This window comes from Lathyrus oleraceus, chromosome 7, assembly GCF_024323335.1.
Source record: "Lathyrus oleraceus cultivar Zhongwan6 chromosome 7, CAAS_Psat_ZW6_1.0, whole genome shotgun sequence".
Classification (NCBI taxonomy): domain Eukaryota; kingdom Viridiplantae; phylum Streptophyta; class Magnoliopsida; order Fabales; family Fabaceae; genus Lathyrus; species Lathyrus oleraceus.
Window position 1 is genome coordinate 202576722 of NC_066585.1, and position 11501 is coordinate 202588222.

Consider the following 11501-nt stretch of genomic DNA (forward strand, 5'->3'; position numbering starts at 1 on the left):
TCGCATGAGGGACTTAGAGTTTTCTTGGGCGGGATGATAAATAAAAATCTCGCCCAAGAGGCGTGACCAAAGTCTAGCCTAAGAGACTTAGTCACAAGTCTTGTCTATGGGCATGATAGAAGTTTTGCCTTTGATGTACAATACCTTATCTGAGGGACTTATAGTCTCATCAGTTAGACTATATTTAACTTTGCCTGAGAGTCTTAGTTTTACCAGGCTATTTGAACTCTCAATTAAGGGACTTAGAGTTTCCACGGACGGGATCATACATAGAAATCTCACCCAAGAAGCGAGACCTAAGTCTAGCCTAAAAGACTTAGTCACAAGTCTATTTTGAGGGAAAGATATAAGTTCCCCTCTAGAGGTTCAACGCCTCATCTAAAGGACTTATAGTCTCATCCTCCAAGCTTTATATAACTTTTTTTGGATGGCCTTAGATTTCTCAGGCTATTTAAACGCTCGCTTGAGGGACTTATAGTTTCCTCAGGCGGGATCGTACATAGAAATCTCACACACGAGGTAGAACCAAAGTGTAGCCTAAGATACTTAGTCATAAGTCTTTTCTTAGGGCATCAAAGAAGTCTCCCCCGAGACGTTTAATGTCCCACCTAAGGGACTTATTGTTAGATGATAGTACCGATATAGAAGGGGGTTGAATAGATCAGTTTTTGAAATTTAGCGCTTTTTAAAATTATTTTCAACGGTTGCAAAAGCACCCTAGATTATAATCGTCTAAACGATTCGTTAATGGAAAGATCGAATATGCGTGAAACTGAATGGAATAACTACGATAGAGATAATCAACCATTATCTAAATCAATCGATTAACTACCCTAATCTTTGATATCGTTACCTCTAATAATGCATTAACACAATAAGAGAGTAAGTAAAATATTAATAGATTTGTGTGAGATTAATTTTATCGAACACTTGGTGAGCACTCCACACCAAGTCTCAATATCACTCAAATTGAATGTGCAAAATTTTACTCATTTGCAATCAAAGTGATTGCACCAATTTATCGAACAACTAATATGCACAACAATGAAGCGAGATTGATTTTACTATTAATTTCACACAAAACATAATTAATGCATAATTTAAAGAGTTAAGAGAGAGAGAGAATAACACTGAATTTGTTTAGGCAGTTCCCTTACCGTCCTTGATTAGGGTACGTCTTCCCTCAATTCTAAATCTAAAATTGAGATATCTTTATTATTAAGTTGCAAAGTTGATACAAGAGAACAAATGATCACCACCAATCAAACTCTAATGTTGTTGAAGAACTTATTCGCTTCTCTCCCCTTGATTCGAGCTGAACCAAGTCCTTCAAGCGCTTCGAACAAACCTCCGGTTACAGCTACCTTATTGCAAGAACTCCACGTTTTCCAAAACTTCAGCTCGGCTGATTTCGATCACAAGTCGCTTGAACCCTAAGCTTTCTTCACAATCCTCTGATTATCGTAACTTGTTTGACCGAACCCGCCGTTCTTCAAACTTTTCACTCGGCTGAATCTTTGAAGCAAAAGTTAGTGCAAAAAACCCCAATTCCTGGAGGACAAAACCCCAATGGTTTTATTCAAGAAAAATCCACACAAAGCCTCAACCCAAACTAAGATTACACAATCCTAGTTGGACATTATCACCACAGCAATGCACAATGATCAAAAAAAATTGTGACATGTATTTGTTGAGAAATGCAATGGAGAATGACGATGAAGAGCACTTTGGTGTATATCTTTCACTTTTCTTGTTGTTTGTTGAAGAATAGACTCTTGAATATTTATATGATGCATGGACCAAATAACAGACATAACAGAATTATTTTGCACAATTACACAACAGAAAATTGAGTCCAAGCAGCGACCATTAGACCTGTTCACACAGGTCACTCGACCTGTTCACACAGGTCACTCGACCTGTTCAGACCCGAGGCAAAATATTCAAATGAAGAAGGCGATGAGTCGACTCAAACAAGGGATGAGTCGACTCAAACATAATTTTTCCAGGGTTGAGTCGACATATGACTCGACCTGTTCAGACTCGTGGCTACATGGTTCAAGTGGAAATAGGCAACGAGTCGATGCAACATGTCGATGAGTCGACTCATTCAGTTTTCCCATGATTGAGTCGACCTGTTCAGACCCGATTGTTACGCTCTGAGTCATGAGTCGACTCACAGTTCTTAAACTCTCAAAAATGAGTTTTGAGATGTATTTTGATCAATGTAAACCAATCTCTTATGAACCTAGGGTATTAACGATGATTAAGTGCATGATTCACATCTATGATATGCTCTTATATGCCTGGACACGTTGAACTTATATTTTGAACATGTTAGAGGATGAATTCATTCTATGATATGATGACACCATCCAAATTACATGTTATGGGCGACTAGAAAGGTTTGACATCATTAAAATAAGAACCAGGCATATTTGCCCTCACATAATCCCCATTTTTTATGATGACAAACCGTGGCACAATCGCGTACTTTGATAGACATCATCCCCCTGATTTTATGCATGCCTTTAAACATTTTTCTATTATAAATATGCTAAATCAGCTATTATGTTTCCATTGCTTCTCCCTCTTTGACAACATCAAAAAGAAACAATGAAACGGTCAACATGAAACAAAGATATTCATAAGCACTAAGTCAACGAATTTGCAACATATATACATTAACAACCATCCACATAACTGTAAGACCCCAATTTTGACCATAAGATCCCACATGGCATCATAACATTGCATTTGCATTGCCTCAAGGATCTTTAGCATCTTGGTTCCCTTTGCCTTTGGGTGGGACTCCTTGTGATTGGTTTGAGATCACCAAGCATGCTTGAATTATACATCATTGTTTCTCTTACTTTTGTTTACTAACCAAAAGCACAAAAATGTGTCACTAACATCTTTTGTTTGAAGCTTGAGTGTCATCCAAGACACTTTGTGGATTCTATTTAGATGATCAGTCAACACAAGGGAATGGCTTGAGATACTTCCAACAGGTTCAAATGGGGTCTATTCGTCAGTCAAAACGTTAATCTTGAAGGAGCAAAAGTTTATTCATGAGTTGTCATGCTCGCTAGGCGAGCAGAATGGGTCGCTTAGCGAGTCCCAAGAAAAGCCACCAGAATCACCTACGCTCAGAGGAATTTCTTGAACTGTCATGCTCGCTAGGCGAAGCCCACGTGTTTAAGAAAAAAAAAAGAAAAAAAAATATAACAGAAAAATTTTGGACTTGGGCCTCTCTCATTTGAGCCCACAGGTCCACAAAAATCAGGTTATAAATTTAGAGTTTCAGTGAAACAAAAGAATTCCATTCCTATTACCCTGGCAGGGAAAAAGATAGTGAGAGAAGAGCTAACAGAGTTCAGAGCAACCTCCAGAGACTGAAGGGAACTCATCAGCAAAGAACCAATTCCCTCTCATATAAACCCTAAGAGTGCTTTGCAAACCCAACTGTGCCATTCAATTTCATCGGTCTCTCCAATCAGGTTTGCCCTTATCCCCATTACTCTATGATTTTAATTTGAATGCTCTGAATGTATGAGGTGTTATGGGTGAATTTGATACCCTTTTGATGCATGGGTTTGACAAGAGGTTTAGGCCTCCTACCCTTGGTTGCTTTTTGTGAGCTTTTTGTGAATTTTAATGGCATGATTTAGGGGCAACTCTTGATTACCCTATCTTGTTTCTCTAACCTGTTTGTTGAGTTTTGTTTTGTGAGGGCTCACATACTCTTGCAGGGATAGCTTTCTTGGTGTTCCACTTTATTTGTGGGGTACCACCTGGAGGTCTATTCCGATTACCTGTACTGACTCGCTTTCTGTGATGGTGTTTAGCTTGGAAGAGTCTTTGGGTTTCTTATTTATCTAATTGATGTTACTTCGGATCTTTATCCGTACGGTAGATCTCTCGATCCCTTTACTTTTCCCGCATGTTACCGATTTCTTAGGTTTCGTATAGCCTCTCGTGGCATGTCATTTAAGGTAGCGCGGTTCCTTCATCTAGGACTGCCTTTTTGCATGAGCATCCTTAAACACCCCAAACTCATTGATTTTTCTTCTCCTAAGAACACGTTATCTCCTTCTACTATAGGCGAGTAAGTCTCCAAAGGTCAAGCATCTGGTAGATTGCATAGTAACGTCGTTCACCCCAAAACACAACCCTTACCCCGTAGGTGGTCGAACTACGTTTTGCTCTGATTTTCATCCCAGATGAGATACGTAGGCATAAGACGCGATGTCTTAGCGAGCACACTCCTCTTTAACCCATAGGTAGCCGAGCTACGAAGACTCTGATTCTCAGATTCAGATGAGATACGTATGCAGTGGATGCGACGTCCGTGCGAGTCATTTTCTTTTGACCCTTCTTTTAGTAAGTAGTACATTAGATAAACATACACGCTTTTCTCATCCCTTCAATCATGTTTGCACAAATAAATTTTCAAAAAAAAAAACAACAACCTTTGCAACAAATGTGAAAAGGGCTCCCTAGGAGTACCTAGGATGCTTTGGGTGCCTAATACCTTCCCATTGCATAACCAACCCCCTTACCCAGATCTCTGACATTTTTACTAGTTTTTGATTCGATAAAACTTTTAGGTTTTTGTTCGCTTTCTAACCATTCCTTTGGATAAATAGAAGTGCGGTGGCGACTCGACTTGTATGATTTACCTTGGATTTAGTCAATATCTCTAATGGTAACGAATACTCCGCTACAGAAAAATGGCGACTCTGCTGGGGAACGAAACATCCTAGTGGGTCTTGCCTACTTTTCATATTTGTTGTATTGTATTGTATATTTTTTTTGTGACATATTTTTGTGCAATTTGGGATTACTGTATTGTATGTAATGATTGAATTGTTTGAATATTAATTCCTTGTATGCTTGGTGATCTTTGTGAGATGAGTTCTATACCCGGACTCGAGTGCACTTTGGATAGGAGAATGGCATAGTCTTGTCGACTTGTGTGGAGTTATTCCTTAGCAAGTTGAGTTGCAAGTCCATTCACTTGGTGGAGGTTATGTTGGGATCAATAATGTCACACAAGTAAGTTGTGGTTAGACATTACTCTTTCCAATATAGACCTTAGAAGCCAAGGACCTTAGTTTACCAAGCCCATCTTGGCCTATTCTTAGGATGTAGTGCGAAGGTCGTTCAAGTGTAAGATTTGATACGATTGTTACGTGATACTACACTCATAAGAGTCTCTCTTGAGAATATTGTTGGAATATGAGTAGTCGTTTCTCCAATAATATCCGAAAGATGGGATGATGACTATGGGAACCTCTTGTAGAACATGTTTGGCAGGTTTAAACCCTAGTACACTCCCTTTTGGGTGGTTCTTAACCTTGCTCGTGACTTACAACAAACCCTTGATTCATGGTTGATCCGTTCATGAATCCTTAATATCAATGGAACTTGGGTGTTGATAAGGTGTAAACCATAATCCGCCAAAATGGATGATTGATATTAAGGATAACATGATCCATCCCATGACCTTTTTTTGGTGTGCTTTGCTTGATCCTTGAGTGTGATTGTTGCATTCATGCATTCATGCACCCATTTGCATCCATATCATCAATAAATAAGAAAATTTTCAAGGAACTTAAGGGGTTTATTTGCAAAATTTTCAGACATGGAAAGACAAAGAAGGAATACAAAGAAGTACAACTTCAAGCAACCAGATTTGAAAGAGTTAAGGAATCTGACATCCTATGTATTAGATCCTTTGGGTTTCAAGGCTCGTTTTGGGAAGCTTCTTCCTCTTCTGACTACTCAGGTGGATGAAGGATTGGTGAGTGTATTGGTGCAGTTTTATGATCCCTTGTATCGTTGCTTCACATTTCCGGATTTCCAGCTTTTGCCTACCCTTGAGGAGTATGCTTACCTTGTGGGTATACCTATTCTAGACCAGTTGTCGTTCAGTGGCTTGGAGAGTATTCCTACTTCTCAAGAGATAGCTGACATGTTACACATAGATGAATCTCTGGTTGGTGCTCATATGACTACCAAAGGTGGAATTCAAGGTCTCCCTTCTGAGTTCCTCATTGCTCAAGCTACTATATATGGGAAGGCCATGAGTGAGGATGCCTTTGAAGCCATATTTGTACTTCTCATCTATGGATTGGTATTATTCCCCAACATCGACAAGTTTGTGGATGTGAACGCTATTAGGATCTTCTCTACTCTTAATCCCGTTCCGACTCTGTTGGGCGATACCTACTTCTCTTTGCATATGAGGAATGCAAAGGGTGGTGGCGCCATTGTGTGTTGTTTGCCTCTGTTGTATAAGTGGTTTATTTCTCACTTACCTCAGACGGTCGCTTTCAAGTAAACAAGGAATGTCTACGGTGGTCCACGAGACTTATGTCTCTCACTAATGATGATATCTCTTGGTATAACCATGTGTATGATGGTGTGCAGATTATTGACTTTTGTGGTGAATTCTCCAATGTACCTCTTCTTGGTACATGTGGTGGGATTAACTACAATCCTGTTTTGGCACGTCGGCAGCTTGGGTTCCCCTTAAAGGATAAACCCAATAACATTCTGTTAGAGGGTGTATTCTTTCAGGATGGTAAAGATCCCCAAGGCTTGAAAGCTAGGATGGTTCGCGCTTGGCGCAAGATTCATAGGAAAGGAAGGAAAGAGTTGGGTCCTAAGAATTGCATCGCTTTGGAGCCTTACACTGTTTGGGTTAGGAAGAGGGCGTCTGAGTATCTCATGCCTTACGAGTATCTGAGACCTACACCTATGATTATGGCTGGGCCTTCAACCCTCCCTAATCAAGGAGCAGAGGAGTTGAGAGACGAAGACCATTCACGTGCCTGGATCCGTGAACGTGAAGAGTTGCTTTAGCAGATTAAGGAGAAGGATGCGTTGATTGAGTTTCTTGAGCATCAGGTTATTAATGACCCTGATGATGTATGGACTTTTCTACTTCCTCAGTCTTCTAAGTTCTGGAAGAGGAGGTATGATCGACTCGCCAAAGAGAAGGCCGATATGGAGGCAGCCTACGAGAGAGAGGTGAAGAGGCTTCGCGCATCTTATCTTCCTGTGTCTCGAGCTTTAGATGATTGTTTCTAGGGATCCATAAGACGATTATTTTCCTTTTCTCTTGTATATGATTGACGATGCTGCACTTCTTTTCCCTGATATTATTTGATGAGATATTTCCATATGTGATAAATGCTTAATATTTCCAGAATTTGCAAATAAAACTCTAAAGTTCCTTTGAAATAAAAAACAAATCATATGCACAAGCATTGCATGCATCATATGCATAAGCAGGTTCTGTTTCCGGTCCCTTGCCCTGTGGTCTAACTCGGTGTCCTTCATTTATTTTGAAGACAAGTTGACTCACCGGTACTACACTAGAGCCAACATTTCAAGACTGATGGATCACTTAGAGCAAGAGAACCACAAGCTGAAAGAGGAATTGGCCAGATTGACTGCCCTAATGGAGTCATTCATGGCTGCCCAGAGCCAGTCTTCTCCGACACCTTTAACTCCTCCCCATAGGACAGTTGGCCATTGAGCATGGTGCAACCACTGGTTTAGGAAAAATGATTGAGTTAGAAGACAACGAGTCCCGGGATGGCATAGGTTTTTCTTCTGGTACTTTCAACAAGCAAGGGTTATTCAAGAGTGGAGGTTTCATCCACACTGGTCTAGATGAGGAGGTTGCTGCCGTTTTAGAAGAAGATACAGAGGATTCTGGCAACTTCATCATCCCTGGTGGGGTCTGCAACAATTGGGTCGCTATGGATATTCCAACAGTTGTCCATAAGTCAACGTAATGATCACTTTGTTTAAAAACCCTTCTCCCATGCCAAAAGGAGGAGTGATAACATTGTTGGCAACATAAATACAATGATATTTTCATTCAATAAATTCATGTTAAATGTTTGTTTTTCCCATTTATTTTCCCTTTTTGTTTTTGCATGAAATTGGTGATCACATAAAACCCTAAAAAATAAAATAAAATCAATCTTTTCATCTGCATAATGATTTGCTTTGTTTGAATTCTAAAATCTCTTTTATATCCAAAATCATTATGCAGGTTGATTTCTAAACCCATTGAACATAATGACCCAACATCATCTCCCAATTTTGAATTCCCTGTATTTGAGGCGGAAGAAGATGATGTTGAAGAGATTTCTGATAAGATCACCCGTCTACTTGAGCATGAAGAGAAGATCATTCAGCCGCATCTTGAGAATCTGGAAACAGTCAACTTGGGGTCTGAAGATTGTGTGCGAGAGGTAAAGATTGGGGCACTTCTGGAAGAATCTGTTAAGAAGGGGTTGATTAAGTTGCTACGAGAATATGTCGACGTCTTTGCTTGGTCGTATGAAGACATACCTGGTCTAGATACTCATATTGTGCAACATTTCCTACCTCTAAAGCCTGAGTGCATGCCTGTAAAGCAGAAGCTCAGAAGAACTCATCCTGATATGGTAGTGAAGATCAAAGAGGAAGTTCAGAAGCAAATTGATGTGGGGTTTTTGGTGACTTCTACATATCCTCAATGGGTGGCCAATATTGTGCCTGTGCCTAAGAAAGATGGAAAAGTCTGGATGTGTGTGGACTATAGAGACTTGAATAAAGCTAGTCCTAAAGATGATTTCCCTCTACCACATATTGATATGTTGGTAGACAATACAGCTAAATTCAATGTCTTCTCGTTTATGGACGGATTATCCGGATATAATCAGATTAAAATGGCACCCGAGGATATGGAGAAGACAACATTCATCACACCTTGTGGAACATTCTGTTATCGAGTGATGCCCTTCGGTTTGAAGAACGCCGGAGCCACGTATCAACGAGCTATGACCACCTTGTTTCATGATATGACGCACAAGGAGATTGAGGTATATGTTGACGATATGATTGCTAAGTCAAGAACGGAAGTTGAACATGTAGAGCATTTGCTGAAGCTTTTTCAGCGTTTGAGGAAGTACAAGCTTCGTCTGAATCCCAACAAGTGTACATTTGGAGTCCGTTCCGGCAAGTTATTGGGCTTCATTGTTAGTGAAAGAGGTATTGAGGTTGATCCTGCAAAGGTTAAAGCAATACAAGAGATGCCTGCGCCCAAAACTGAGAAGCAAGTCCGAGGTTTTCTTGGCCGCTTGAATTATATCTCCAGATTCATATCCCACATGACTGCCACATGTGCGCCTATATTCAAGCTCCTCCGGAAAGATCAGTCCCATGATTGGACCGAGGATTGCCAGAAAGCTTTCGACAGTATTAAAGAATATCTGTCTGAGCCTCCGATTCTGTCTCCGCCTGTAGAGGGAAGACCTTTGATCATGTATCTGACTGTTCTTGAAGACTCGATGGGTTGTGTCCTTGGTCAGCAAGACGAATCAGGGAAGAAGGAGTATGTTATTTACTACCTGAGTAAGAAGTTCACTGATTGTGAGTCTCGATACTCAATGCTTGAAAAGACATGTTGTGTTTTGGCTTGGGCTGCTAAGCGCTTACGCCAGTATATGATAAATCATACGACTTGGTTGATATCCAGAATGGATCCAATCAAGTACATCTTCGAGAAGCCTGCTTTAACAGGGAGAATTGCCCGTTGGCAGATGTTGTTATCTGAGTATGATATTGAGTATCGAGTTCAGAAGGCTATTAAAGGTAGTATCTTGGCTGACCATTTGGCACATCAGCCTATTGAAGATTATCAGTCAGTTCAGTATGACTTCCCGGATGAGGAAATTCTGTATTTGAAAGTGAAAGATTGCGATGAGCCTACACTTGATGAAGGGCCAGAGCCTGGTTCCAGATGGAGTATGGTGTTTGATGGCGCTGTAAATCAGTATGGAAATGGTATTGGGGTCGTGATTATTACTCCTCAGGGCGCGCATATTCCTTTTACAGCAAGGCTAACTTTCAAATGCACGAATAATATGGCTGAGTATGAGGCCTGTATTATGGGATTGGAGGAATGTATTGATCTAAGGATCAAGCATCTTGATGTATATGGTGATTCGGCCCTCGTTGTTAATCAGATTAAGGGTGAATGGGAAACGAATCAGCCTGGCCTCATTCCATACAGAGATTATGCGAGGAGGATTTCAACGTTCTTTACTGAGGTTGACTTCCATCATATTTCTCGAGATGAGAATCGGATGGCAGATGCTCTTGCTACGCTTGCTTCAATGATTGTGGTTAAATTGTGGAATGAAGTTCCCAATATCACAGTGATGCGCTTGGACAGACCAGCTCATGTATTTGCAGTAGAAGAAGTAAAAGATGATAAGTCGTGGTATTATGATATCAAGTGTTTCCTTCATAGCCAGATTTACCCGCCTGGGGCATCTGTAAAAGATAGGAAGACTTTGAGGAGATTGTCAGGCAGTTTCTACCTCAATGGCGAAGTGCTTTACAAAAGAAATTTTGACATGGTTCTGCTCAGATGCGTGGATAGACACAAAGCAGGCCTGTTGATGACTGAGGTCCATGAGGGTTCATTTGGTACTCATTCCAATGGACATGCCATGGCTAGAAAGATGTTGAGAGCAGGCTACTATTGGCTGACAATGGATTCTGACTGCTGCAAATTTGTGAAGAAATGCCACAAGTGTCAGATTTATGCTGATAAGATTCATATTCCCCCGACACTTTTGAATGTGATCTCATCACCATGGCCTTTCTCCATGTGGGGAATTGACATGATTGGCATGATAGAGCCGAAAGCGTCCAATGGACATAGATTTATTCTCGTAGCAATTGATTACTTCACCAAGTGGGTTGAAGCAGCGTCGTATGCAAATGTGACCAGGCAGGTGGTCGTGAAGTTTATCAAGAATCAACTCATATGCCGATATGGTGTGCCAGATAAGATCATTACTGATAATGGATATAACTTGAATAACAAGATGATGAAAGAGCTGTGTAGTGAATTCAAGATTGCACATCATAATTCTTCTCCGTACAGACCCAAGATGAATGGGGCTATTGAAGCTGCTAAAAAGAATATCAAGAAAATTATCCAGAAGATGGTTGTTACGTACAAATATTGGCATGATATGCTACCATTCGCTTTGCATGGCTATCGTACATCTGTCCGCACTTCAACAGGGGCGACCCCTTTCTCTCTTGTTTATGGCATGGAGGCGGTACTCCCAGTAGAGGTGGAGATCCCATCAATGAGAGTCTTGATGGAGGCCAAGTTGACTGATGTTGAATGGGTTCAGAGTCGTTATGACCAGCTGAACTTGATAGAAGAAAAGAGATTGACTGCCATGTGCCACGGTCAGTTATATCAGCAGAGGACGAAGAAAGCTTTTGATAAGAAGGTCAAGCCTCGTGTGTTCCGAGAAGGTGACCTTGTGCTCAAGAAAGTTTTGTCTTTCGTGCCCGATTCCAGGGCAAGTGGACTCCGAACTATGAGGGTCCGTATGTTGTTAAGAGAGCCTTTTCAGGCGGTGCTTTGATACTTACAACTATGGATGGGGAGGATTTCACTCGTCCTG